The sequence below is a fragment of the Bombina bombina genome, chromosome 4 (genome assembly GCF_027579735.1).
Source record: "Bombina bombina isolate aBomBom1 chromosome 4, aBomBom1.pri, whole genome shotgun sequence".
NCBI classification, from domain to species: domain Eukaryota; kingdom Metazoa; phylum Chordata; class Amphibia; order Anura; family Bombinatoridae; genus Bombina; species Bombina bombina.
Window position 1 is genome coordinate 582,111,164 of NC_069502.1, and position 25,181 is coordinate 582,136,344.

A 25,181-nucleotide genomic window follows, 5' to 3' on the forward strand; every position below is an offset into this window, starting at 1 on the left:
TTAAATGTGAGAGGTGTGGAGTTACAGTCAGATGGGTGAGGTTATGGGGCGGGCAGTGCAGGTTTCTTGGTGGGTCATGGGTGTGATTCAGTCAGACCCTTCAAAATGACATGTCGAGGGGCTTCTGGCAGGAAGCTGCCCAAACTTGTGACAATCCTGCAAAATGGTGGACTGGTATACATTTTTACACCCCTGTTCTAGAAGTGTTTTAGTTGTTTGGCCCTCATTGCGTTTACATGGTTATTTTCTGTGAGGTACCCACACAAACTATACCTCTTTTCTTTTATAATAGTTGTGAGAGTCCATGAGACCTACTCTTGAGAATTACATCAGCTGCCCACCAGGAGGAGGCAGACACCCTACACTAGAGCATTAAGTATCTCTCCCACTTCCCCTTCCCTCCCAGTAGTGTGTATAGTCAAGGATAGGAAAAAAAGAAGGAAATAAAGTAGGGTAAAGAGGAGCAAAACTATGTCTTAGTCACTAGCAAGCCACTGGTGTCGCAAGGCAGTGCCTTAGCCTCCTCTAGCCTGGTGATGTGAATGTACTTTTTTACAAGGCTCCATACTGTCAGTCACCATTTAGGACAAACATTTACTGCATATTGGATTTGAAAAGCAGAGCAGTGAGTACAATGGGGGGGGGGGGCAGTCAGTAGTCTTTGAGGCTATTGTAGCACTGCCTACCGTGAGTAAGCGTAAACACAAATATAAAAATATTTCTTCCGGCTCTTACTTGCAGTCGCAGGTTTCAGAGGCTGAAATATTTTCTTGTAGCTCAGAAGGCAAGGTTTCCACAGATGAGTCTTCTGAAGCAGATAAACAGCCAGAGGACATAACTTTTAAATTTAAGATGGATCATTTGTGATCCTTACTTAAGGAGGTATTAATAACCTTAGGAGTCCAGGAGTCTATAGACAGTTCAGAGATAAGAACTTATTTTCAGACCTAAGTCTAAGGCTTCAGAAACTTTCCCTGTTCCTTCATTGGCTTCAGAAATTATTGCTAAGGTATAGGATAAGCAAGTAGTTCATTTCACTCCCTCTCCCACCTTTAAAAAGCTTTTTCCTGTCCTTGAGTCCAATATGGATTTATGGGGGACTGTTCCCAAAGTAGACAGTGCTATATTTAATTTAGCCAAACTAACCACTATACCTCTAGAAGATAGTACTTCTTTCCTGGACACAATGGACAGAGAAGTAGAGGGTTGTCTTAGAAAGGCATTTTTACAAGGGGGGGGATATTGTTTCAGCCTGCAGTGAGCATTGCTGGAGTCACAGCTTTTTTTGTGTGACTCTTTTTAGCAGATTTAGAGGCCAATTTAACAAATGTCTGTCGGACCTGATCCGACAGTGCGGATCAGGTCCGACAGACATCACTGATTGCGGAGAGCAATACACTCTCCGTATTCAGCATTGCACCAGCAGCTCACAAAAGCTGCTGTTGCAACGCCGCCCCCTGCAGACTCGCGGCCAATGGGCAGCCAACAGGAGGGTGTCAATCATCCCGATCGTACTTGATCGTGTTGAATTGTGGCGATTCCTGTCTGCCTCATCAGAGCAGGCGGACAGGGTTATTGAGCAGCGGTCTTTAGACCGCTGCTCCATAACTTGTGTTTCTGGAGAGTCTTCAGACTCGCCAGAAACACGGGCCTTCAAGCTCCGTTTGGAGCTTGATAGATAGGCCCCTTAGTGTTAGTGGAATTCCCACTAGAGGATATCAAGGATTGAATTCAGTCGTTAAAGACCGCTAATTCTTTAATTTGTCCAGAAGAGGTCTTTGGCTGAAATCTTGGTCTGCTGACATGGTTTCTAAATCCAGACTATTATCTTTAGCTTTTAGGGGTAAGAGTCTTTTTGGTCCAGGATTGGACTCAATTATTTCTACTGTGACATGTGGCAAGGGTGCCTTTTTGCCTCAAGATAAGAAGTCTAAAGGAAAGTCCGATGGCAATTTTTGTTTCTCACCAAAACAATATCAGAGAACCTCCTCTTCTTCTCAGATGAACGAGTCCTCTAAACCTACCTGGAGACCAAATCCTGTTTGGAGCAAGTCAAAGCTGTAAAAAAAAAACACTTCTCACCTGAAGTCAGCATAAAGGTGTGGCCCCTGATCCAGACTTTTTTTCTTGTAGGGGGCAGACTAAGCCTTTTCCAAGAGACAGGGGATTGTTCTGTTCAAGACCATTGGGTTTTGGAGATTGTTTCACAGGGTTGCCAAATAGGATTCAGAACTCAGCCTCCACATGGCAGGTTTATCTTGTCTCACATTTCCAAAAGACCAGACAAGAGAGCAGCTTTTGTTCAGTACATACAAGATCTAGAGGACATGGGGGTAATTGTACCAGTTTCATTTCAGGACAAGGTAAAGGGGTTTTACTCAAACCGCATTGTTTCAAAGAAGGAGGGGACATTCAGACCCATCCTGGATCTAAAAACGCTGACATTTTTTTTTAAAGATTCCTTCCTTCAAAATGAAAACACTCAGATCCATTCTACCTCTAGTACTTCATGGTCAGTTTATGTCCACAGTGGACCTGAATGATGCTAACTTACACATCCTCATGGTGTCAGCATCAGACGCCATGCTATTTGCAAGGTTTTATTTGTGACCTCTTCAGCTTTGCATGCTGAAGCAGAGGAACGGAGATCATTCCAACCTGTCTCTATTATTTTGCATGGATCCTGCCACCAGACAATCTCTCTATTGGTAGATGTCACCCAGCCCGGTGTCCCCGGGAATGGGGTTTCATCGTCCAACGTTGGATATAATTTCAATGGACGCCAGTCTATTGGGTTGGGGAAGCGGTTTGAGGCCATCTGAGGACTCAGGATGTTTGGTCTCCTCATGAGGCGACATTATCCTGGAGCTCAGGGCAATGTTACTACAGTGGCGTATATAAATCATCAAGGGGGTACACAAATCCTGAACTGTGCAGAGGAACGTCAATGGACTATTTCAGTCATTCCCATTCCGGGGGGGGGTAGACAACGGAGGCAGATTATTTGAGCCACTAGACACTGCACTCGGAGGAATGGTCACTCAATCAGGAGATATTCAATAAGTTGACCACTCATTTGGGGCTTCTGGAGATAGACTCAATGGCTTCATGTCTGAATCACAAGCTATAGGTGGAGATCCAGGGACCCTCAAGCGGAAATAATAGACAGCTTAGTTGCCCCTTGGAGGTATCATCTAGTGAATCAAGCAGGAAAATGTCAGCCAAACTGATAGTCCTAGTGTGGCCCAGAAGGACTTGGAAGGATTAGCGCTGTGGAATCTGTTGGCGCTCTACAAATAACCGATAATAATAATAATAATATGCCAACCTTGTACGGATATCCAGTGCTCCTCAGTGGTATATTCCTCAGCATCCAGATCTTCTAGCACAGGATCCATTTTTTTTTTTCACAATCTTCAATCTCTCAATTTAACTGCTTGGAGATTGAGGGGTTTCTCTGATTCTGTAATTGAGACTTTGCTACAGGCTCGCAAGCCTACTACAAAAAGGATTTACCACAAGTTGTGGTATCTTTCTTGGTGTTCTGATAGAGGTTATTCTTGGCATTCTTTGAAAATTCCTCGTATTCGTCAGTTTCTTCAGGAAGGCTTTGATAAGGGATTTCGGCCAGTTCTATCAAGGGCCAGATTTCTTCACTTTCTGTTCTGCTTCACTGGAGAATAGCTTGTCTTCCTGATATTCAGTCCTTTGTTCAGGCTCTGGTAAGAATCAAACCTGTAATTGTTATAAATATATAAAACAATAATAATATTACCAATGCTTCCTGATGGAGCTAAAGTGGATTTCTCTTAATGACATTCCTTGGGAACTGGTTTATTTAACAGCCAAACCCAACATCAAAGGAATCTTCTCTGGACAATTCTAAGATGTGTGTGGATTCTCTTCTAAACAAATGCAACAGGAGAATATATCTCAGCTGGAGGCATTGAATCAACACTGTCTAGATATTAAAGGAGGTCACACTGTTTCTGCCCTAAAGGGCCACAGAGGTCAAATGAGATTTGGACACCCTTGGACAACACTGACATCTACAGGTAGCTGGTGCATGTGCTGGACTTTGGGCACCTATGGAGGACTGCAGGGTCGGCTCCTGAACGAATGAAATGGGGGGGGGGGCATTTTTTTTTCACGAGGGGACACGCATTTACAAAGCATATATGAGAGTCAAAATAAGAGCAGACTTAAATATTCTGCAGAAAAGTGTAGCCATCTTGATATTTAATTTATAGCCAATGCCAGTATTAAAGGAATATATTTTAGAGGAGATGGGAATAATTGAGTCTGGACAACTTTTCTCTTTTGGCACACAAGCTTGTGCGTCGTTTAATTCCGAACTCAGGTACAACTACAACATGTATCATGGTCTATTGTTTAAGAAAATGAGTAACTCACGATAGTTAGGTAAAATTAATAGGGTTAAAGACGAGTCCAAAAAGTCGCTAACTTCCAATTCCAAATAAGATGTTAAGACACAGAGCTCCTTGCAGATGTGTGATGCGACCTCACAGTTCGGCAGCTAACTCTGCCCCCAGCATGCTGAATTACATAACAATTCATTATTTTATTTATTATTTTTAAAGCGTATGATCATATCAATATTTTTTGAGGGGGCACAGCATTCCATTTGGGTGGGCATTGGTCCCCCTTGGAGCTGACTCTGGATGACTGGACGCAAAGTCAGGATTTCATTGGCTCGGACTCTCCTCATGGTTTGGCTTGGTGGCTTTATATTTGCTGTATTGGAAGGAACTAGAGAAGAAGAAGATCAGGATAAGACCAATATAATAGGGTCTTCCTTACACACATACAGGTAACAGGTTAGTATAGATAGAGAAATATAGCCTTGAATATTAGACGCTTCTCTTGCTTCTCACTACATTTGTACATGTGTTTGGATTCTTAATAAAAAATATTATATTGGGGCGGAGCATAATTTTTGTGTCTGACATGGTGGTTAATGTGTCCTGAAGTCACCCTGGTGGAGTCAGAGAGACAACATCGCATAGATTAATCTTCCTATGCTCCTCAGCTAGATTGCATGGAAGCTGACCGCATGGCTGACGGGCCTACTTTGTGATTCAGTTATTCTATGCTATCGGGGCTGCCGCATATATAACCCCCCCAGGATCTTCTTGATTCTGGGTTACAAGCAACACAAAATTGTTGCCCACACTAAGAAAAGAAAAAAGTGAAACCATCTCAACATATGATACTGGAAACCTGACCTGATCTACCCTAAGACATGGCGGAGGCAGAAGCAACTATACTGGAAATCAGCAAGCTCCTCCAATTCCACCAGATGGCCTTTACAGAAGCTCTCCATGAAGTTTGTAACTCAATCCGAGAAGTCATATATAGGGGGCATAGCAGAGGAGCATTAGATAGGAAGCTATATATGAGGGGCGAGTTATTGAGGCCCCGGCACTTGTCGTCTATTGCCCCTCACCACTACGACGTGACAGCAGACTCCTGTGCAGATTTTCAAACTGTGGGCGCACCTAAGACTTTCTCTGATCATTTAGAGCAGCCTGGTGGTTGTATACCAGATCGGGAGACCCAGATTATAGAGGCTGAACACGAACTTAAAATTCCTTACCTTACTGAATCCATGCTACATATTGTGGCAAGCGGGGCGAAGAAACTGCCACAGGTCTCGCAGCTAGTTCCCAAATTGAATATGACCGGAGCTAAAGGCATCAGCCCTACGACTCTGCATCCTCGCAGTCCAACAGACTATAGGAGCTCCGCTTCCAGAAAGCCTCTTCAAGAAGAAACTATGACCTCGGGTGAGGAAGAGCCTTCTGTTGCTTGTGCTGGGGCCGAATTTTCTCACGTAGTGGAGGTGGAGGCACTATCAGGCAGACCGGAGGAGATTGCCTTTTCCAGGGGACACACAAGCAGTAACGGAACTTCTCCCTAAGACACAGCAATACCCCCTGCCTGGAAAACTCACACTGACATTAGCTCTGCAGCAGCACCAGGTACATTATTTTCTTTGGCCCCTGACTCTGCTCTATATCGGAGACACAATAGGATTTGCCCTCACTTCCCCTCATATCTGTATGGCATTCTCCCACTTTAAAGGTGGTGAAGCTGGGTGGCAGAACATCAGCTGGTAAATCTGGAATAGGCTAATCTGCCACCATACTGGTAAGGCAAAACTGTTGATGCTGACACTGAAGAACAGCGACACTACTAATTCAGACTCTTTGTTATATTATTATGGACAGTTATGGTGGTTGCTGTTGTCCATATGCTCTCTTTTAGGCTAATCTGTCACCATTCTTGTAATGCAAAACTGTTGATGTTGACACTGAAGAACAGCGACATTATTCATTCAGACTCTATGTTATATTATTATAGACAGTTATGGCGGTTGCTGTTGTCCATATGCTCTCTTCTGGACGCTGGTTATTACTGTTTAGGATTATTGCTGTTTTTTTAACATTTATACATGTTTTGGTATTTATTACACCATGTTCCATGGCCGAGGGGAGGTGTGTTACTAATATCATCCACATTACATTTACATTTATCTGTACATATGAAGTGCTGAACAGGCAACCTATGGCCATATTTTTCCATTTACTTTAGCCCCATGTGCCCATGTTTCCAGCATGGATTGTAAATTGACATTACTTTAATTTATCAGAGCGTTAATGACCATCCTCTAATCTAAAAATCTAGATCTCCTATATAATGTACTCTAGCTTTAAAGATGGTAGAGAAGTTTTACCTCTTATAAAATGTTGTCCTCCTGCCCTACACAATTCACTATGTTGTCTTACACCTAATGATAGGTTTATAGCATATTATATCCCAAATATATAATGGACTAAACTATTATAGTATCTTCTTTCTAATAATCCAATAAGCTAAATGGAGAACTCAGAATTTTCCATTCAGAGGTAGTTTTGCACCACAGAACTATAGCCACTATTACATTATCTACTACATTTCACTATTAGGTGACTGGGAAGCCTACAGGCATCAATTTTTAATAAGATATACGCTCTCCTAAGACTACATAACTATGCGGACAGTGGTTTGTTTAATGGCATATGTGCTATATTGAGTTCTATTATATTTGGAGAAAAGCCTAGTATATTTCCAATTCTGAATTTTGTAGGGCACGTACTAAATCTATATAGTTATTTATAATTTTACTCCTTTAGACTCAGAAAACAGCATTTGTTCTCTATGTTGGGTTGGTTTCACTGATTAACATATATATTTCTGTTTCACAGTTATTGTTATTTCAAGATTCATTAATGTCATTGGCTTATCTTGGTATGCTTATTTCAAGGTCCAAAAGAGACCGTGCGTTACATTAGAGCACCTCAAACAAACCATTTAGCTTTCATGGGTCCATGAGTGGCCTGTTGAGAATTATAGAGGTGTTTTCATTTATTGACTATAAAATATAAAACTGAGGTTTCAGAGGCTCATTCAATATTATTTACTTGAAATTCTGTATATTTTGCCATTTTCTTACTGTTGTTTTATGTTCTATGCGAAATATGGTATTTATTTCTGTCTGTATCGATATGAAAAACCTCAATAAAAAGATTTAAAAAATAAATAAATATTATATTATAAGCCACTGATATAATTGCAATTTGTTTATCGGATTACATATTAAATATAGAGGGAAAGGCCTGATAGGGTTAAAGTCACAGATTCCGGTGTTTAGGGGGGCTTTTTCACATCAAACCGGTTTCTCAAACATGGAGTCTTAATTTGTTCCTACAATTCCCACCCTTTGAACCGATGCATTCCTTAGACATCAAGTTACTATTTTGTACAGTCCTGTTCTTGTTGGCTATTTCTTCAGCTTGCAGGGTTTCAGAGTTATTGACTTTGTCTTGTGATTCGCCTAATTTGGTTTTTCATTGGGATAAGGCTGTGTTACGTATGGTGTCTGTTTTTATTTTGACAAAGGTAGTTTAAGATGACAAAATTAATCAGCAAATTGTTGTTCCTTCTGTATGTCCTAAGACACATTCTTCTAAGGAGAGACTATTGCATAGTTTGGATGTGATTAGGGCATTGAAGTTTTATTTACAGACTTTGAGGGATTTTCGTCTCGAAGCTTGTTTATATGTTTTAGCATATTCAGGAAAATGCAGGGGTCTAAAGGCTACGACTGTGTCTTTGTCATGGATTTTAATTCACAAGGCTTACTTGGAGGCAGGTCTGCTAGAATGATGGCTCATTCCACTTGTTCTATCTCTACTTCTTGGGCCTTCAAGAATGAGTCTACAGTGGAAAAGATATGCAAGGTTGCAAACTGGTCTTCTTTGCATATTTTCACTAAATTTGAAAATTTTGATGTTTTCACCTCAGCAGAGGCAGCTTTTGGAAGGAAGGTCCTTCATGCAGTTGTTCCTGGTAAATAGGTGCCGGCCTTTCCTTGTTTCACCGTATTTCGTGGACTTCTCAGCTTGGGTATTAGTTCCCAAGAGTAAGGTCTCATGGACTCTCACAACCATTAGAAAGAAAGCATAGTTTATTCTTATCTGATAAATTCATTTATTTCTTGGTTGTGAGAGTCCACGAACCCACCCATTTATTTTGTTGTTGGTGGCAGCAGTTTTAGTTTTGCATCTCTTTACCCTTCTTTCTTTTCCTTCTTTTTCTTCCTATCCTTGGTTATATGCACTACTGGGAGGGAAGGGGAAGTGGGTGAGATACTTAAAGGGACAGTCTACCATAGAATTGTTATTGTTTTAAAAGATAGATAATCCCTTTATTACCCATTCCCCAGTTTTGCATAACCAACACAGTTATATTAATATACTTTTTACCTCTGTGATTACCTTGTATCTAGGAACCTTCTTCCAGCCCCCTGATCACATGACTGTGACTGTTTATTATCTATTGTCTTAAATTTAGCATTGGTTTGTGCTAAATCTTAAATAACCCCATGTGCCTGAACACAGTGTTATCTATATGGCCCACGTGTACTTTCTGTCTCTTTGTGTTGAAAAGAGATTTAAAAAGCCTGTGATAAGAGGCAGCCCTCAAAGGCTTAGAAATTAGCATATGAGCCTACCTATGTTTAGTTTAAACTAAGAATACCAAGAGAAAAAAGCAAATTTGATGAGAAAAGTAAATTGGAAAGTTGATTAAAATTAAAAGTCCTATCTGAATAATGAAAGTTTAATTTATACTAGACTGTCCCTTTAAGGCTCTGATGTAGGGTGTCTTTGCCTCCTCCTGGTGGCCAGGTGATGTAATTCACAAGAGTAAGGTCTCATGAACTCTCACAATGAAGAAATAAATTAATTTATTAGGTAAGAATAAATTATGGGGGGGGGGGGGGGTTGCAGGCCAAGCATTTTTAGAAAATAATTTATGTACATAGTAAATTGCAGAGCAAGAGTAATTATTTCCTAAATATTTCAAACAAACATTTTATTGTTCCACATTTTGCATCAGTTCATCTTCCCAAAACAGCAACATTTATGATGTTATATTTATACGACTAGATTTAGAGTTTGGCGTTAGCCGTCAAAACCAGCGTTAGAGGCTCCTAACGCTGGTTTTGAGCTACCGCTGGTATTTAGAGTTCTGTAGGTAAGGGTCTAACGCTCACTTTGCAGCCGCGACTTTTCCATACCGCAGATCCCCCTACGCCATTTGCGTATCCTATCTTTGCAATGGGATCTTTCTAACGCCGGTATTTAGAGTCGTGGCTGAAGTGAGCGTTAGAAATCTAACGACAAAACTCCAGCCGCAGAAAAAAGTCAGTAGTTAAGAGCTTTCTGTGCTAACGCCGGTTCATAAAGCTCTTAACTACTGTGCTCTAAAGTACACTAACACCCATAAACTACCTATGTACCCCTAAACCGAGGCCCCCCCAAATCGCCGCCACTCTATTAAAAATTTTTAACCCCTAATCTGCCGACCGCACACCGCCGCCACCTACGTTATCCCTATGTACCTCTAATCTGCTGCCCCTAACACCGCCGACCCCTATATTATATTTATTAACCCCTAATCTGCCGCCCCCAACGTCGCCTCCACCTACCTACAATTATTAACCCCTAATCTGCCGACCGGACCTCACCGCCACTATAATAAATGTATTAACCCCTAATCCGCCTGACTCCCGCCTCAATAACCCTATAATAAATAGTATTAACCCCTAATCTGCCCTCCCTAACATCGCCGACACCTAACTTCAAGTATTAACCCCTAATCTGCCGACCGGACCTCACCGCTACTCTAATAAATGTTTTAACCCCTAAAGCTAATTCTAACCCTAACCCTAACACCCCCTAAGTTAAATATAATTTAAATCTAACAAAATAAATTAACTCTTATTAAATAAAGTATTCCTATTTAAAGCTAAATACTTACCTGTAAAATGAACCCTAATATAGCTACAATATAAATTATAATTATATTGTAGCTATTTTAGGATTAATATTTATTTTACAGGCAACTTTGTAATTATTTTAACCAGGTACAATAGCTATTAAATAGTTAATAACTATTTAATAGTTACCTAGTTAAAATAATTACAAAATTACCTGTAAAATAAATCCTAACCTAAGTTACAATTAAACCTAACACTACACTATCAATAAATTAATTAAATACAATACCTACAAATAAATACAATGAAATAAACTAACTAAAGTACAAAAAATAAAAAAGAACTGTTACAAAAAATAAAAAAATATTTACAAACATTAGAAAAATATTACAACAATTTTAAACTAATTACACCTACTCTAAGCCCCCTAATAAAATAACAAAGACCCCAAAATAAAAAAATTCCCTACCCTATTCTAAAATTAAAATAGAAAAGCTCTTTTACCTTACCAGCCCTGAAAAGGGCCCTTTGTGGGGCATGCCCCAAAGAATTCAGCTCTTTTTCCTGTAAAAAAAAAAACATACAATACCCCCCCCAACATTACAACCCACCACCCACATACCCCTAATCTAACCCAAACCCCCCTTAAATAAACCTAACACTAAGCCCCTGAAGATCTCCCTACCTTGTCTTCACCACACCGGGTTCACCGATCGGTCCAGAAGAGCCTCCGATGTCTTGATCCAAGCCCAAGCGGGGGGCTGAAGATGTCCATTATCCGGCTGAAGTCTTCATCCAAGCGGGAGCTGAAGCGGTCCATGATCCGACTGAAGTCTTCATCCAAGCGGGAGCTGAAGAGGTCCATGATCCGGCTGAAGTCTTCTATCAAGCGGCATCTTCAATCTTCTTTCTTCCGGATCCATGTTTATCCCGCCGACGCGGAACATCCATCTTCACCGACGACGACGAAGATGGCGTCCCTCGAATTCCGATTGGCTGATAGGATTCTATCAGCCAATCGGAATTAAGGTAGGAAAGCTCGCATTCTATTGGCTGATCGGAACAGCCAATAGAATGCGATCTCAATCTGATTGGGTCAGCCAATCGGATTGAACTTGAATCTGATTGGCTGATTCCATCAGCCAATCAGAATTTTCCTACCTTAATTCCGATTGGCTGATAGAATCCTATCAGCCAATCGGAATTCGAGGGACGCCATCTTGGATGACGTCCCTTAAAGGAACCGTCATTCGTCTGGAAGTCGTCGGTGAAGATGGATGTTCCGCGTCGGCGGGATGAACATGGATCCGGAAGAAAGAAGATTGAAGATGCCGCTTAATAGAAGACTTCAGCCGGATCATGGACCTCTTCTGCTCCCGCTTGGATGAAGACTTCAGTCGGATCATGGACCGCTTCAGCTCCCGCTTGGATGAAGACTTCAGCTGGATCATGGACATCTTCAGCCCCCCGCTTGAGCTTGGATCAAGACATCGGAGGCTCTTCTGGACCGATCGGTGAACCCGGTGTGGTGAAGACAAGGTAGGGAGATCTTCAGGGGCTTAGTGTTAGGTTTATTTAAGGGGGGTTTGGGTTAGATTAGGGGTATGTGGGTGGTGGGTTGTAATGTTGGGGGGGGTATTGTATGTTTTTTTTTTACAGGCAAAAGAGCTGAATTCTTTGGGGCATGCCCCGCAAAGGGCCCTTTTCAGGGCTGGTAAGGTAAAAGAGCTTTTCTATTTTAATTTTAGAATAGGGTAGGGCATTTTTTTATTTTGTGGGTCTTTGTTATTTTATTAGGGGGCTTAGAGTAGGTGTAATTAGTATAAAATTGTTAAAATATTTTTCTTATGTTTGTAAATATTTTTTTATTTTTTGTAACTTAGTTCTTTTTTATTTTTTGTACTTTAGTTAGTTTATTTCATTGTATTTATTTGTAGGTATTGTATTTAATTAATTTATTGATAGTGTAGTGTTAGGTTTAATTGTAGGTATTTTATTTAATTTATTTATTGATAGTGTAGTGTTAGGTTTAATTGTAACTTAGGTTAGTATTTATTTTACAGGTAAGTATTTAGCTTTAAATAGGAATAATTTATTTAATAAGAGTTAATTTATTTCGTTAGATTTATATTATATTTAAGTTAGGGGGGTGTTAGGGTTAGACTTAGCTTTAGGGGTTAATACATTTATTATAGTAGCGGTGAGGTCCGATCGGCAGATTAGGGGTTAATTATTGTAGGTAGGTGGAGGCGACGTTGGGGGCGGCAGATTAGGGGTTAATAAATATAATATAGGGGTCGGCGGTGTTAGGGGCAGCAGATTAGGGGTACATAGGTATAATGTAGGTTGCGGCGGTGTACGGAGCGGCAGATTAGGGGTTAAAAAAATATGCAGGTGTCAGCGATAGCGGGGGCGGCAAATTAGGGGTTAATAAGTGTAATGCTAGGGGTGTTTAGACTCGGGGTACATGTTAGAGTGTTAGGTGCAGACTTAGGAAGTGTTTCCCCATAGGAAACAATGGGGCTACGTTAGGAGCTTAACGCTGCTTTTTTGCAGGTGTTAGGTTTTTTTTCAGCTCAAACTGCCCCATTGTTTTCTATGGGGGAATCGTGCACGAGCACGTTTTTGAAGCTGGCCGCGTCCGTAAGCACCGCTGGTATTGAGAGTTGCAGTGGCGGTAAATTATGCTCTACGCTCCCTTTTTGGAGCCTAACTCAGCCATTCTGTGAACTCTAAATACCAGCGGTATTTAAAAGGTGCGGGGAAAAAAAGCATGCGTTAGCTACGCGGGTCGTTACCGACAAAACTCTAAATCTAGGCGATATTGTTCAATTAAAATTAACATTTAATAATTAGAATTGTACCATCTTGCTATTTATGCAGAAATTAATTGGGTATAAAACACCTAACCATGTAAATATTACCAAGATTTAAAATTGGTATCACTTTATAGCTATAAGTACATGAAACATCACTATTTCAAATATGGGGTCTTATTAGGGGCGGAACTACCATTGGTACAGCAGGTGCGGTGGCACTAGGGCTCAAGTGCTGCTGGGGGCCTATAGTAGCCAGTCTATACTTGTGCAGGATGTGTACAATACTAATTGACGAGAACCTTTTATTAGTGCAGGGCGCTCTAGCTATCTTTAAAATTATTATACAGAGCAGCATTAACATTACTATTGCTTACTACGGAGTTACCTTTGTGGGACCCAAAAAAATGTTTTACACCAGGGCCATCTGTTAACTAGGTCTGCTACTGGGTCTTATATATTATTATTGTGAGGGTTAATAAAAGCATTATAAAATGTGTTGTGTGTGTGTCTAAAGAATTCTACAATAATATTTAATAATGTCAGGAGAATGTCCTTTTTATTATTAGATATATATTCTTATTTATTTTGTATCTGTTTACACCTATACCTCTATATATTCCTATAGATATTTAGGTATAGATATGTATTTAACATTAATATTATCAGATGTATATAGAACCCACTGCAGAACCATCATCTCCTAAATGTCCAGCTGCCCAGCACTTACCAAAATGCTTAATCTACTGAAATAATGTGAGCGTTCTCCTGCTTCATAATGTTTTGGGGTTTTTTCAGACGCTTCTGCTATTTTAATAATGGAGCAATCAGTCACATTAGCATTTCTTCTTTGACATGAGCATGCACATTTTATCTAAGTTCTAAGTTATCTAGTTCTAGTGGTTTAATCAGATAAGTAATTAAAGGGCCCACATTTTTTTCTTTCGTGATTCAGATAGAGCATGCAATTTTTTTTTAAAACTTTTATTTATAACCAATAAAGGGTGCAAAGTTACAAGGTGCCTCCCCAGCCCACCTCGCAGGATGGGCCCGGGGGCAGATAAAACAATATAAGCATTAGATTCATACGTTAACATGCATTTGTCTCCAAGAATTCTCAAGTGACAGTCATTGCTCTAAAAGATAAGGGTTTGCACCACTTCCTTGGGGTTTTTTTAACATTATTTCAAAACACAACAAAACCAGACAAACAGGGGGGGGGGGCGTAAGGTGGGGGACAGATGAGAGGTAGGGCAGGATGGAAAGGGATGGGGGGACAAACAGACTTAAGACGTAAAAACAGGGGAAATGGAAGGGTGGCAAGGGAGGGGGGGGGACATGGGGGGGGAAGGGATGGGGTGGTAGGAGATGGGGGGGACATGGCGAGTGTACGTGGACCAACCGATAACATTTCTACATGTTTCGCAGGACAGACCTTGAGTTATCGTGGTGATCGTGATACAATACCATAATGGGCCAGTACTAGTGTTGGGTCATTTATATTGATGTGGAGTTTGCAAAAGTCGAGCAGAAAAACAGTGATCACCCTTTGTGGGACATTGGTATACCTTGCTGAAGTCAGAGCAAAACAAAACTAATTAACATAAAGCCATGAACAGACCACAGCAAGTATCATTTCCTAACTTGTTATGTAAAGATACGGTAGGATAACAGCTATAGGCTGATAATGGGAATTATTAATACAAGTGGTGGAGCGCATATATCTTTGAATTTTAGTAAAATATGTAAAGGCAAAGTGAGATTTAGAGTGGGTACTCAGCTAACAAAGAGGCTGTGAGGTAAGAAGTAAGATCTCCTTATATACAGAATAGAGCAGTTGCGGATCTGATTAGAGGTAGGCACTAACAGCTAACTGCTTGCAAACGTGTTTAGAGACAAAAAGCCTGTAACCTAAGAAATAGAAATGTGTGCGGGACGGAAATAAAAAAGTGGATACAGGACAGCTGATCTGGGCTAGATCTGTCCGCAGTAGAAAAGGTAACATTGCTTAGTGCATATAGAAACTTGAGGTAAATCCCCTGCCAAGAGATCGCTAGCGCCACTGTGAAGTGAACCTCAGAGCTGTGCCGCAATCCATAAGGATACCTCAGTCATCCACAACCCTTTACAACAAAAATTAGCCCATAGCTGCTTAACACAGCATTCTTATATGTATCTAAGACAAAATTAAAATTAAACCCTTGTGACGCTCGAGTGGCCATAAGTAATCATCTTAAGATGTATGCATTACCCGTTTCCAAGTCAGCAGGGTTACTGAGAACATAAGCACAGTGGTGGGGCTATATATCAAGCGTAACTCTATAGATTGAGGCACTGTAGTCACATTTATCTCTAAACAGACGCATAGTTTGCAAAGTCGCCTGTAGTGTACATAGTTAGGCATTGGAAATGTAGACAAGAGGTAGTGGTTCAGGAGCTGTGTTAGAGGCGGCTGGCACTTGACGTAGATTATGTGTCACAGAACACTGACTGTAGCTGGGTGTGTCTAAGAAGAAACAGTCATATCGTAACCCAAACACAACCATAGAAATATACATAAACTTTTTTTCAAAACAGTATGCGTTAAACATCAAGACATATTAACATATTGACATAAGTCTCTTATCTGATTGTGTGGCTAACAGGTTGTCATTACAATATTTAACAAGGCTGATGGTCTCCGCACATTGGCGGCTTAGCAAGAGTCATAATAATGGCAGTCCCGATCAGTTTGTATACAAGTGAGTTAGGTTACAGACCAGGTGACAGCTACGCTTATTTCGGAATGCCCATAAACCAGAGGAGAGCAGCAAGCTCCGTCCTGCTGCCAACATGATACCTCAGCCAATGCCTCTCCTGAGCTTCGATGCAAGTACAGTACCCGATAGCAGCAATAGTTCCCTTAATCCATGGGTGCATTGTGGCCTGTCCTCCCTCAGTAGATCAAGTTCTCCATCTGCCACAAACATGCCCGTGTCAAAGATAAGCAGCCGATGAGACGCCAGCGTCTGCATTCCACCAGGTGAAATGTTGTTGCACTGTTGATGTATGCTTTGAAAGATAATGCGATTCAGGGGCTGGTGGAAGTAATAACGGATGTCAGATGACTGCTGCAACTTAGGGGGATCATGATTCAATACAGTAGTTTCAGGTGACCCTGTGTCTGAGATTGCGAGCGTAGTGGCCGGTAGGCTCTGGGTCCCATCCAAGCTCAGTACCCTAGTAGAAATAGATGTCATCGCGGTGACGGCAGAGGCTCTAGTAAACACATTTCCCAAAGGGTCCGTGGCAGGATATGTAGGAGAGACTGTAGGCAAGTTTTGAGTTCCAACAGCGTGTCGACCTGCCCCAGCCATCACAGCGATTTCAGAAGTTGTCGTTACTTCAGTCGCCCATACAGTGTGATAGCTGAGGATATCTGGTGTAGAGAAAACTGCCACCTGATTATTCAGACCGGACTCAGACTTTGTATCTACTTCTAAGCAAGGTTCGTGCTCCTCTGCTTTTATATTACTATGCTGAGAAAAACTTTCCTGTGTAATATCTCGATCATTAGCTGGTATGACAGCTTCTGGTCGACGCCATTTTGTCAGGGTGTCTTCGGGTCTCTGTGCCTGGATTTCAGCTATCAAATGCTGCGTAGTCACATCCAGCATAATAAATTTTGGCAATAGCAGTTCCGTCAAGGAGAGGAAAATTTCCATACACTTGTAGTCTCCTGAGGGTGAGCCCGGTATCTTGTGTTCCCGGGTTGTTGCTGCACAAGACAGCATGCTGCACATATCTCCTTTTCCCCTCTTATATTCCACTTTCTCTGACTTCTCGGGGGCCAGATGATATCAATTCTGATCCCGTAAGGTTCCCAAACAACTTGCTTGCTAAGGGAGATTAGGATGGCTGAAGAAATGGCCACTTTCAAACAAAACTTTTGAGACAATCTGCAGAGCTTCACAATCTTGTGGCCATCTTGGGGTGCCGCCCACCCGGAAGTCGAGCATGCAATTTTAAGCAACTTTCTAATTTACTCCTATTATCAATTTTTCTTCATTCTCTTGGTATCTTTATTTGAAATGCAAGAATGTAAGTTTAGATGCCGGCCCATTTTTGGTGAACAACCTGGGTTGTTGTTGCTGATTGGTGGATAAATTCATCCACCAATAAAAAAGTGTTGTCCAGAGGTCTGAACCAAAAAATAGCTTAGATGCCTTCTTTTTCAAATAAAGATAGCAAGAGAACGAAGAAAAAATTATAATAGGAGTCAAATAGAAAGTTGCTTAAAATTGTATTGTCTATCTGAATCCTGAAAGAAAGAAATTGGGTTCAGTGTCCCTTTAAAGGGATAGGAAAGTCAAAATTAAACTTGCATGATTCAATTAAGACACTTTTAATTTGACTTCTATTTTCAAATGTTCCTCTCTTTGCATCCCTTGTTGAAAAAGAATACGCACATATCCTACACTAGTGGCTGCTGATTGGTGCCTGCACACATTTGTCTCTTGTGATTGGCTAACTAGATGTGTTCGTCTAGCTGCTAGTAGTGCAATGCTGTTACTTCAGCAAAGGATAACAAGATAATGAAACAAATTTGATAATAGAAGTAAATTAGAAAGTTGTTTGAAATTGCATGAGGGAGAAAAAAATAAGTCTCCTTTAGTTATCCCCTCAAAGCCCCTTAGCATGTAATCCTACGCCCAGCAGCTTTGTAGATAACCTTCATGAGATTTACAGCAGTAAAACTCTGTCTCACATAAGTGTTACCTTGAATACTAGACCCATGTTTTTAGCAATGCGGAATCTGTTGGTGCAATACAAATAACTGAAAACAATAATAAAATATATATTAGAAAAAAATATTCTAACCTCTTTTGTCTGGTTAACATATGTTTATATAGGGTAAAACAATATATAATCATTTGCCATTAGCTGATTATATCTTCCTTCAGGGAATGTTTGTGCAATGATACCATTCTAGCTTTTGTAATTGTGTGATTGACTAATTGTGTAATATATGAATATATAATTATTATATGAATAGAAATATTTTACATTAAAAAAACTAATGCCTTTGAATGGGAACATGTGCTTTATTTATTTTTATTTACTTTTTTGTAAAAAAAAAGTATTCATATTGCATTATTTGCCATGTTTGCTATGAGAGAATTTAAAAAGATAACCAAAAAAAATACAGAATTTGATGGTGTCCATTTAGAATTATCACTGAGGTCTCTCTAAAGGTTACAGCACTGTGAGATGAGACCGGCACAGGGCAATGCCTTCCTAGGCTTTGATGCAAATTGGTCGAGCCGGCGACCTCCAGCTCCACAATGTATAACAAACAAAACTGTCCACAGCACCAGTGAAGTAAAAGGAATCTTCTTTATTAAATGTTCAAAAGCATACAAGACAGGTATGCAACGTTTCGAGACCGCAGTCTCTTAATCATGCATCATGATTAAGCATAATTAAGAGACTGCGGTCTCGAAACGTCGCATACCTGTCTTGTATGCTTTTAAACATTTAATAAAGAAGATTCCTTTTACTTCACTGGTGCTGTGGACAGTTTTGTTCTTTCTCTAAAGGTTACAAACACTGCTATACACACTCTATACAACTAGTTCTTTGCTCAGGGCTACATTTTTATTCATGGTCCTTGAAAATGAATTAACAATGACCATAAATATCAACCACTTTAGTGCACTCGTTCAGGAGGCAATAAGGATCTATTTTGCTTTATCTTAGTAAATAAGTAATTCTCCCACAGAAAAACCCAATAGAGAAGAATCAAATTTAGACCAGCAATATTGCCTGAAGTGTAGCTAAGTTCATCATTTTTGCAAAGGTTATGCTGGTAATGCAATATACCATGGAAGAATCTAATATTCATCTGAGGTAAAGATTGGGGAGGACTGAGGATTAGTGTCAGGGTGTTTTATATAAGCACAACTTGATAGACAGGCTAGAGACAGAACTGCAGAATCTCATTAATGTTCTGAATTGTTCATTACTGACTATTCTCACTGAAATAAAGTGCTCATTGACTTTGACGAATTCCCATTCCAGGTTCTTAAAGGAAAACCGAAATCAACACAAGACATGCAATTCAACAACTATGCACTAGATTTCTTTTTTACATAATGTTACCGGATTTTAATATAGCAGATAACCTTAGCATATGCTTTTTATTATGTTCTGTATCAAAAAGTGCATGGAAGCTAATCGGTTTTTAATAATTATGTAGTGTGCACACGTTTTTTTTTTTTTACATTAATGCGCAGCTTAGCAAACAATTGCTACCAAATGTCAATAGTTTAAAGGACAGGAAAGCCACAATTAAACTTTTATGGTTTGGTTAGAAAATGCAATTTTAAACAGTTACAATTCGCTTCTATGATCAAATTTGCTTTATTTTTTTGGTATCCTTTGTTGTGAAAGTAATCCAAGGTAGGCCAAAAGGATCTTAGGTAGGCCGAAAGGATCTTAGGAGTGCGCACATTTATCAGTCTATGGTAGCAGTAATTTGTAACAATTTATGACATAGCTATTTATATAGCTGCAAACACTGCTGTCAGATGGCTAAATAAATGTGCACGCTCCTGAGCTCACATAGGCAAAGAATACCAAGGGGATTAAAAAGAATCAGAAAAATGTACTGCAGTAAGGCTGGTAATCAAGCTCATGTTGATTAATTAATGTAAAAGTGCAGATTTATTTTACACGTATTCAATTGTGCTGAATTTTAAACATTTTTGCAACTGAAATTATAGATTCATTTGTTCTGTTCTAATAAATTAATTTGATCACATTTTTTCCACATTATGTGACAAAGATAAAACCAAGGATTGTAGTTATTTATCCAAATTGTGAATTTTATTGCAATTTTTATATTTATAACTCTCTTTATATGATAAAAGGGTGAATTTAATGAGAAAGTTGCAGTAACTGAGGTTTATAGTTAACATTACAATGCATGCATACATAACCATCTGCGTCCACAAGGGGGGCATCTGCCACACCCCTGAATTTTTCTCCCCATCTGGGGCGCAATCCTATATACGGCGCAGGTTTCGGCGCAAGCGTGGAAACCTGCGCCGCCCGTAGTTTCAGCTCGCATTTCGAGCTATCCCATATACAGCGCCGTCAGATGCTAAAGTGCAGTAAGTCTGACAAACTAGCGATGTCCAGAAATCTGCGTAAGTACACATTTCTGGAGTCGCCAGTGACTTACAGCACTTTAGAAACTGCCGCCACATAAAAAAACTGACTAAGTTATAAAATCAGACACTAGTGTGAAAAAGAGAGAAAGAATTGCATCGGCATAAGATGCAATTCAAAGACCAGGATAAATAGCCAAACACTATATGATAACAAGAATACTACAATAAATCAAAAAATATCTGCAGTTTTTTGGAAAGTAAAAAACATACTAGATCAAAACATACTTATATGGCTTTCAAATGAAGAAATATACCACAGAAAAATTATATATTACAAAGCATACAAACCCCCACATAAATACACAAGGGACAGACAAACAATACACATGGGCCCCACTTATACCACAGAACTAAACCTAAGCCGGCAAATAAAAGTTCATGGCAAACAGCTGAATCCAGAGGTGAGTGAAATAAAAAAATGACATGGCAGCAGGCCAAAACAGGAGATGAGTGGTGAATGATGATAGCTGATTCTATAAATGAGAAATGTTCATAGATGAATGAATGAGAAGATGGTTAATGAAAATAATCATGCATTCCAAGGCTTAGGTGAAGTTGTAGGGTAATGTACACAAGCAGAGCAAATGCCAAATTGTCACAAGTATATGGGTGGAGAGGTGTGGCGGGCGTAACTTAAATAACAGGCAGCGTGTTTTTGCCGTGGGATACCCCTACAACTTTTATGCAGAAGCAACTTATCTTAGCAAGCCTGTTTTGCTACCTCTGTCGATCAGAGACCTGGTGGATGTTGGTGAGGTGCAGTCGTAAGTATGAAAGGAAGGATCGCAGGAGTGATCGACATTAGGGGCTTGGAGTACTATATTACTGCCGCTGCATTATCCATCTGACCACGTACTCGCCCCTAGCTGGAATATACATTTGAACTGTTATTTAAGTTACGCCCGCCACACCTCTCCACCCATATACTTGTGACAATTTGGCATTTGCTCTGCTTGTGTACTTTACCCTACAACTTCACCTAAGCCTTGGAATGCATGATTATTTTCATTAACCATCTTCTCATTCATTCAGCTATGAACATTTCTCATTTATAGCATCAGCTATCATCATTCACCACTCATCTCCTGTTTTGGCCTGCTGCCATGTCATTTTTTTATTTCACTCACCTCTGGATTCAGCTGTTTGCCATGAACTTTTATTTGCCGGCTTAGGTTTAGTTCTGTGGTATAAGTGGGGCCCATGTGTATTGTTTGTCTGTCCCTTGTGTATTTATGTGGGGGTTTGTATGCTTTGTAATATATAATTTTTCTGTGGTATATTTCTTCATTTGAAAGCCATATAAGTATGTTTTGATCTAGTATGTTTTTTACTTTCCAATAAACTGCACATATTTTTTGATTTATTGTAGTATTCTTGTTATCATATAGTGTTTGGCTATTTATCCTGGTCTTTGAATTGCATCTTATGCCGATGCAATTCTTTCTCTCTTTTTCACACTAGTGTCTAATTCTATTTACCAGGTTGCTGACACTTTTTCATTAGTTTATGTAATTTTGGTACCACCTCTTCATTTGTGTGTTTGGTTAAGTTATAAAATCACCCGTTACTGTCTAACACGCCTCCCAAACATAGCCCGACACGTATACCCCTCTATCCGCAATCCCCCCTCTCACTCCTAATAATAAATATATTAACCCCTAAACCGCCGCTCCCGGACCCCGTCGCCAGCTACATATGTCTTACCCCCTAATCTGACCCCCCTACACCGCCGCCAGCTACATTAAATGTTTTACCCCCTAATGTGAGCCCCCTACCCCGCCGCCACCTACATTAACTATATTACCCCTAATATGATCCCCCTACACCGCCGCCACCGATTTAAACTATATTACCCCCTAATATGATCCCCCTACACCGCCGCCACCTATTTAAACTATATTAACCCCTAATATGATCCCCCTACACCGCCGCCACCTATTTAAACTATATTAACCCCTAATGTGAGCCCCCTACACCGCTGCCTCCTATATTATATGTACTACCCCCTAATCTGACCCCCTTACACCGCCGCCACCTATATTAAATTTTTTACCCCCTAATCTAATCCCCCTATACCGCCGCCACCTATATTAAATTTATTAACCCCTAAAATACTAAAATTTCCCTACCACTAAACCTAAGTCTAACCCTACAAATCCCTGAAAAGGGCCTTTTGCGTGGCATTGCCCCAAAGTAACCAGCTCTATTACCAGCCCTTAAAAGGACCTTTTGCGGGGCATTGCCCCAAAGTAACCAGCACTATTACCAGCCCTTAAAAGGGCCTTTTGCTGGGCATTGTCCCAAAGTAATCAGCTCTTTTACCTGTAATCTAATCCCCCTACACTGCCGCCACCTATATTAAATATATTAACCCCTAATCTAATCCCCCTACACCACCACCACCTATATTAAATATATTAACCCCTAATCTGACCCCCCTACACCGCCGCCACCTATATTAACTATATTAACCCTAATTATATTAGGGTTAATATAGTTATTATATTATATATATTATTAATATAGTTAATAATTAATATAGTTATTATATTATATATTAACTATATTAACCCTATCTATCTCTAACACCCTAACTTAATTATTATTAAAATAAATCTAAATAATATTAACGAAATTATTCCTATTTAAATCTAAATACTTACCTATAAAATAAACCCTAAGATAGCTACAATATCATTAATAATTACATTGTAGCTATTTTAGGGTTTATATTTATTTTACAGGTAACTTGGTATTTATTTTAACTAGGTACAATAGCTATTAAATAGTTAATAACTATTTAATAGCTACCTAGTTAAAATAATTACCAAATTACCTGTAAAATAAATCCTAACCTAAGTTACAAATACACCTACACTAACAATACATTAATTAAATAAACTACAAATATCTAAACTTAAATACACTAAACTAAATTACAAAAAAAAACACAAAATTACAAAAAATAAAAAAAGATTACAAGAATTTAAAGCTAATTACACCTAATTTAAGCCCCCTAATAAAATAACAAAGCCCCCCAAAATAAAAAAAATTCCCTACCCTAATCTAAATTACAAAAAGTAATCAGCTCTATTACCAGCCCTTAAAAGGGCCTTTTGTGGGGCATTGCCCCAAAGTAATCAGCTCTTTTACCTGTAAAAAAAAAAAAGAACAACCCACCCAATCCCCCCTTAAAAAAACGTCTAACCCCCAAGTGCTCCTTACCTGTCCTGAAGATAGGCGGAGAAGGTCCTGTTCCAGGCGGAGAAGTCTTCTTCCAGGTGGCGACCTCTTCTTCTTCCAGGATCCAGCCGGAGTGGAGGAGTTGAAGACCGATGATCGCGGAGCTGAAGACCGTCCATCTGGAACTAAAGACCGGCGATGCTGATTAGAATAGCCAATAAAATTACAGTAGCTCTTATTCTATTGGCTATTCAAATCAGCCAATAGAATTAAAGTAGCTTGCATCCGATTGGCTGATTTGAATTTGAAGGCTCAAATCAGCCAATAGGAATTCAAGGGACGCCATTTTTAATTGCGTACCTTGAATTCCTATTCAGTGTACGGCGGCGATCGTATGAAGAGGATCCTCCACGCTCCGGCTACGGTCTTCAGTTCCAGCGTCGCCGATCTTCAGTTCCAGCATCGCCGGTCTTCAGTTCCAGATGGACGGTCTTCAGCTCCGCGGTCATCGGTCTTCAACTCCTCCGCTCGGCGCCGGCTGGATCCTTGAAGAAGAAGAGGTCGCCGCCTGGAAGAAGACTTCTCTGCCTGGAACAGGACCTTCTCCGCCGGTCTTCAGGACAGGTAAGAAGCACTTGGGGGTTAGACTTAGGTTTTTTTAAGGGGGGATTGGGTGGGTTAGAGTAGGTGTATGTGGGTGGTGGGTTGTAATGGGGGGGTGGTTGTTCTTTTTTTTTTACAGGTAAAAGAGCTGATTACTTTGGGGCAATGCCCCACAAAAGACCATTTTAAGGGCTGGTAATAGAGCTGATTACTTTTTGTAATTTAGATTAGGGTAGGGAATTTTTTTATTTTGGGGGGCTTTGTTATTTTATTAGGGGGCTTAGATTAGGTGTAATTATCTTAAAATTCTTGTAATCTTTTTTTTTTTTTTTTTGTAATTTAGTGTTTGTTTTTTTTGTAATTTAGTTTAGTGTATTTAATTGTATTTTAGTTTAGATATTTGTAGTTTATTTAATTAATTAATTAATTGATAGTGTAGGTGTATTTGTAACTTAGGTTAGGATTTATTTTACAGGTAATTTGGTAATTATTTTAACTAGGTAGCTATTAAATAGTTATTAACTATTTAATAGCTATTGTACCTAGTTAAAATAAATACCAAGTTACCTGTAAAATAAATATAAACCCTAAAATAGCTACAATGTAATTCTTAATTATATTGTAGCTATCTTAGGGTTTATTTTATAGGTAAATATTTAGATTTAAATAGGAATAATTTAGTTAATATTATTAATATTATTTAGATTTTTTTTAATAATAATTAAGTTAGGGGTGTTAGTTAGATAGGGTTAATATATATAATATAATAACTATATTAACTATATTAACCCTAATATAATTAGGGTTAATATAGTTAATATAGTTGGCGGCGGTGTAGGGGGGTCAGATTAGGGGTTAATATATTTAATATAGGTGGCGGCGGTGTAGGGGGATTAGATTAGGGGGTAATACATTTATTATAGGTGGCGGCGGTGTAGGGGGATTAGATTACAGGTAAAAGAGCTGATTACTTTGTGACAATGCCCCGCAAAAGGCCCTTTTAAGGGCTGGTAAAAGAGC

The 25,181-nt window shown here is 39.6% G+C and overlaps 1 protein-coding gene across 1 annotated transcript in view; it reads left to right on the forward strand.

Moving 5' to 3' along the window:
* Positions 1-25,181, forward strand: part of KLHL32 (kelch like family member 32) — a 408,910-nt gene that overhangs the window by 197,088 nt on the left and 186,641 nt on the right. The window lies entirely within an intron of this gene.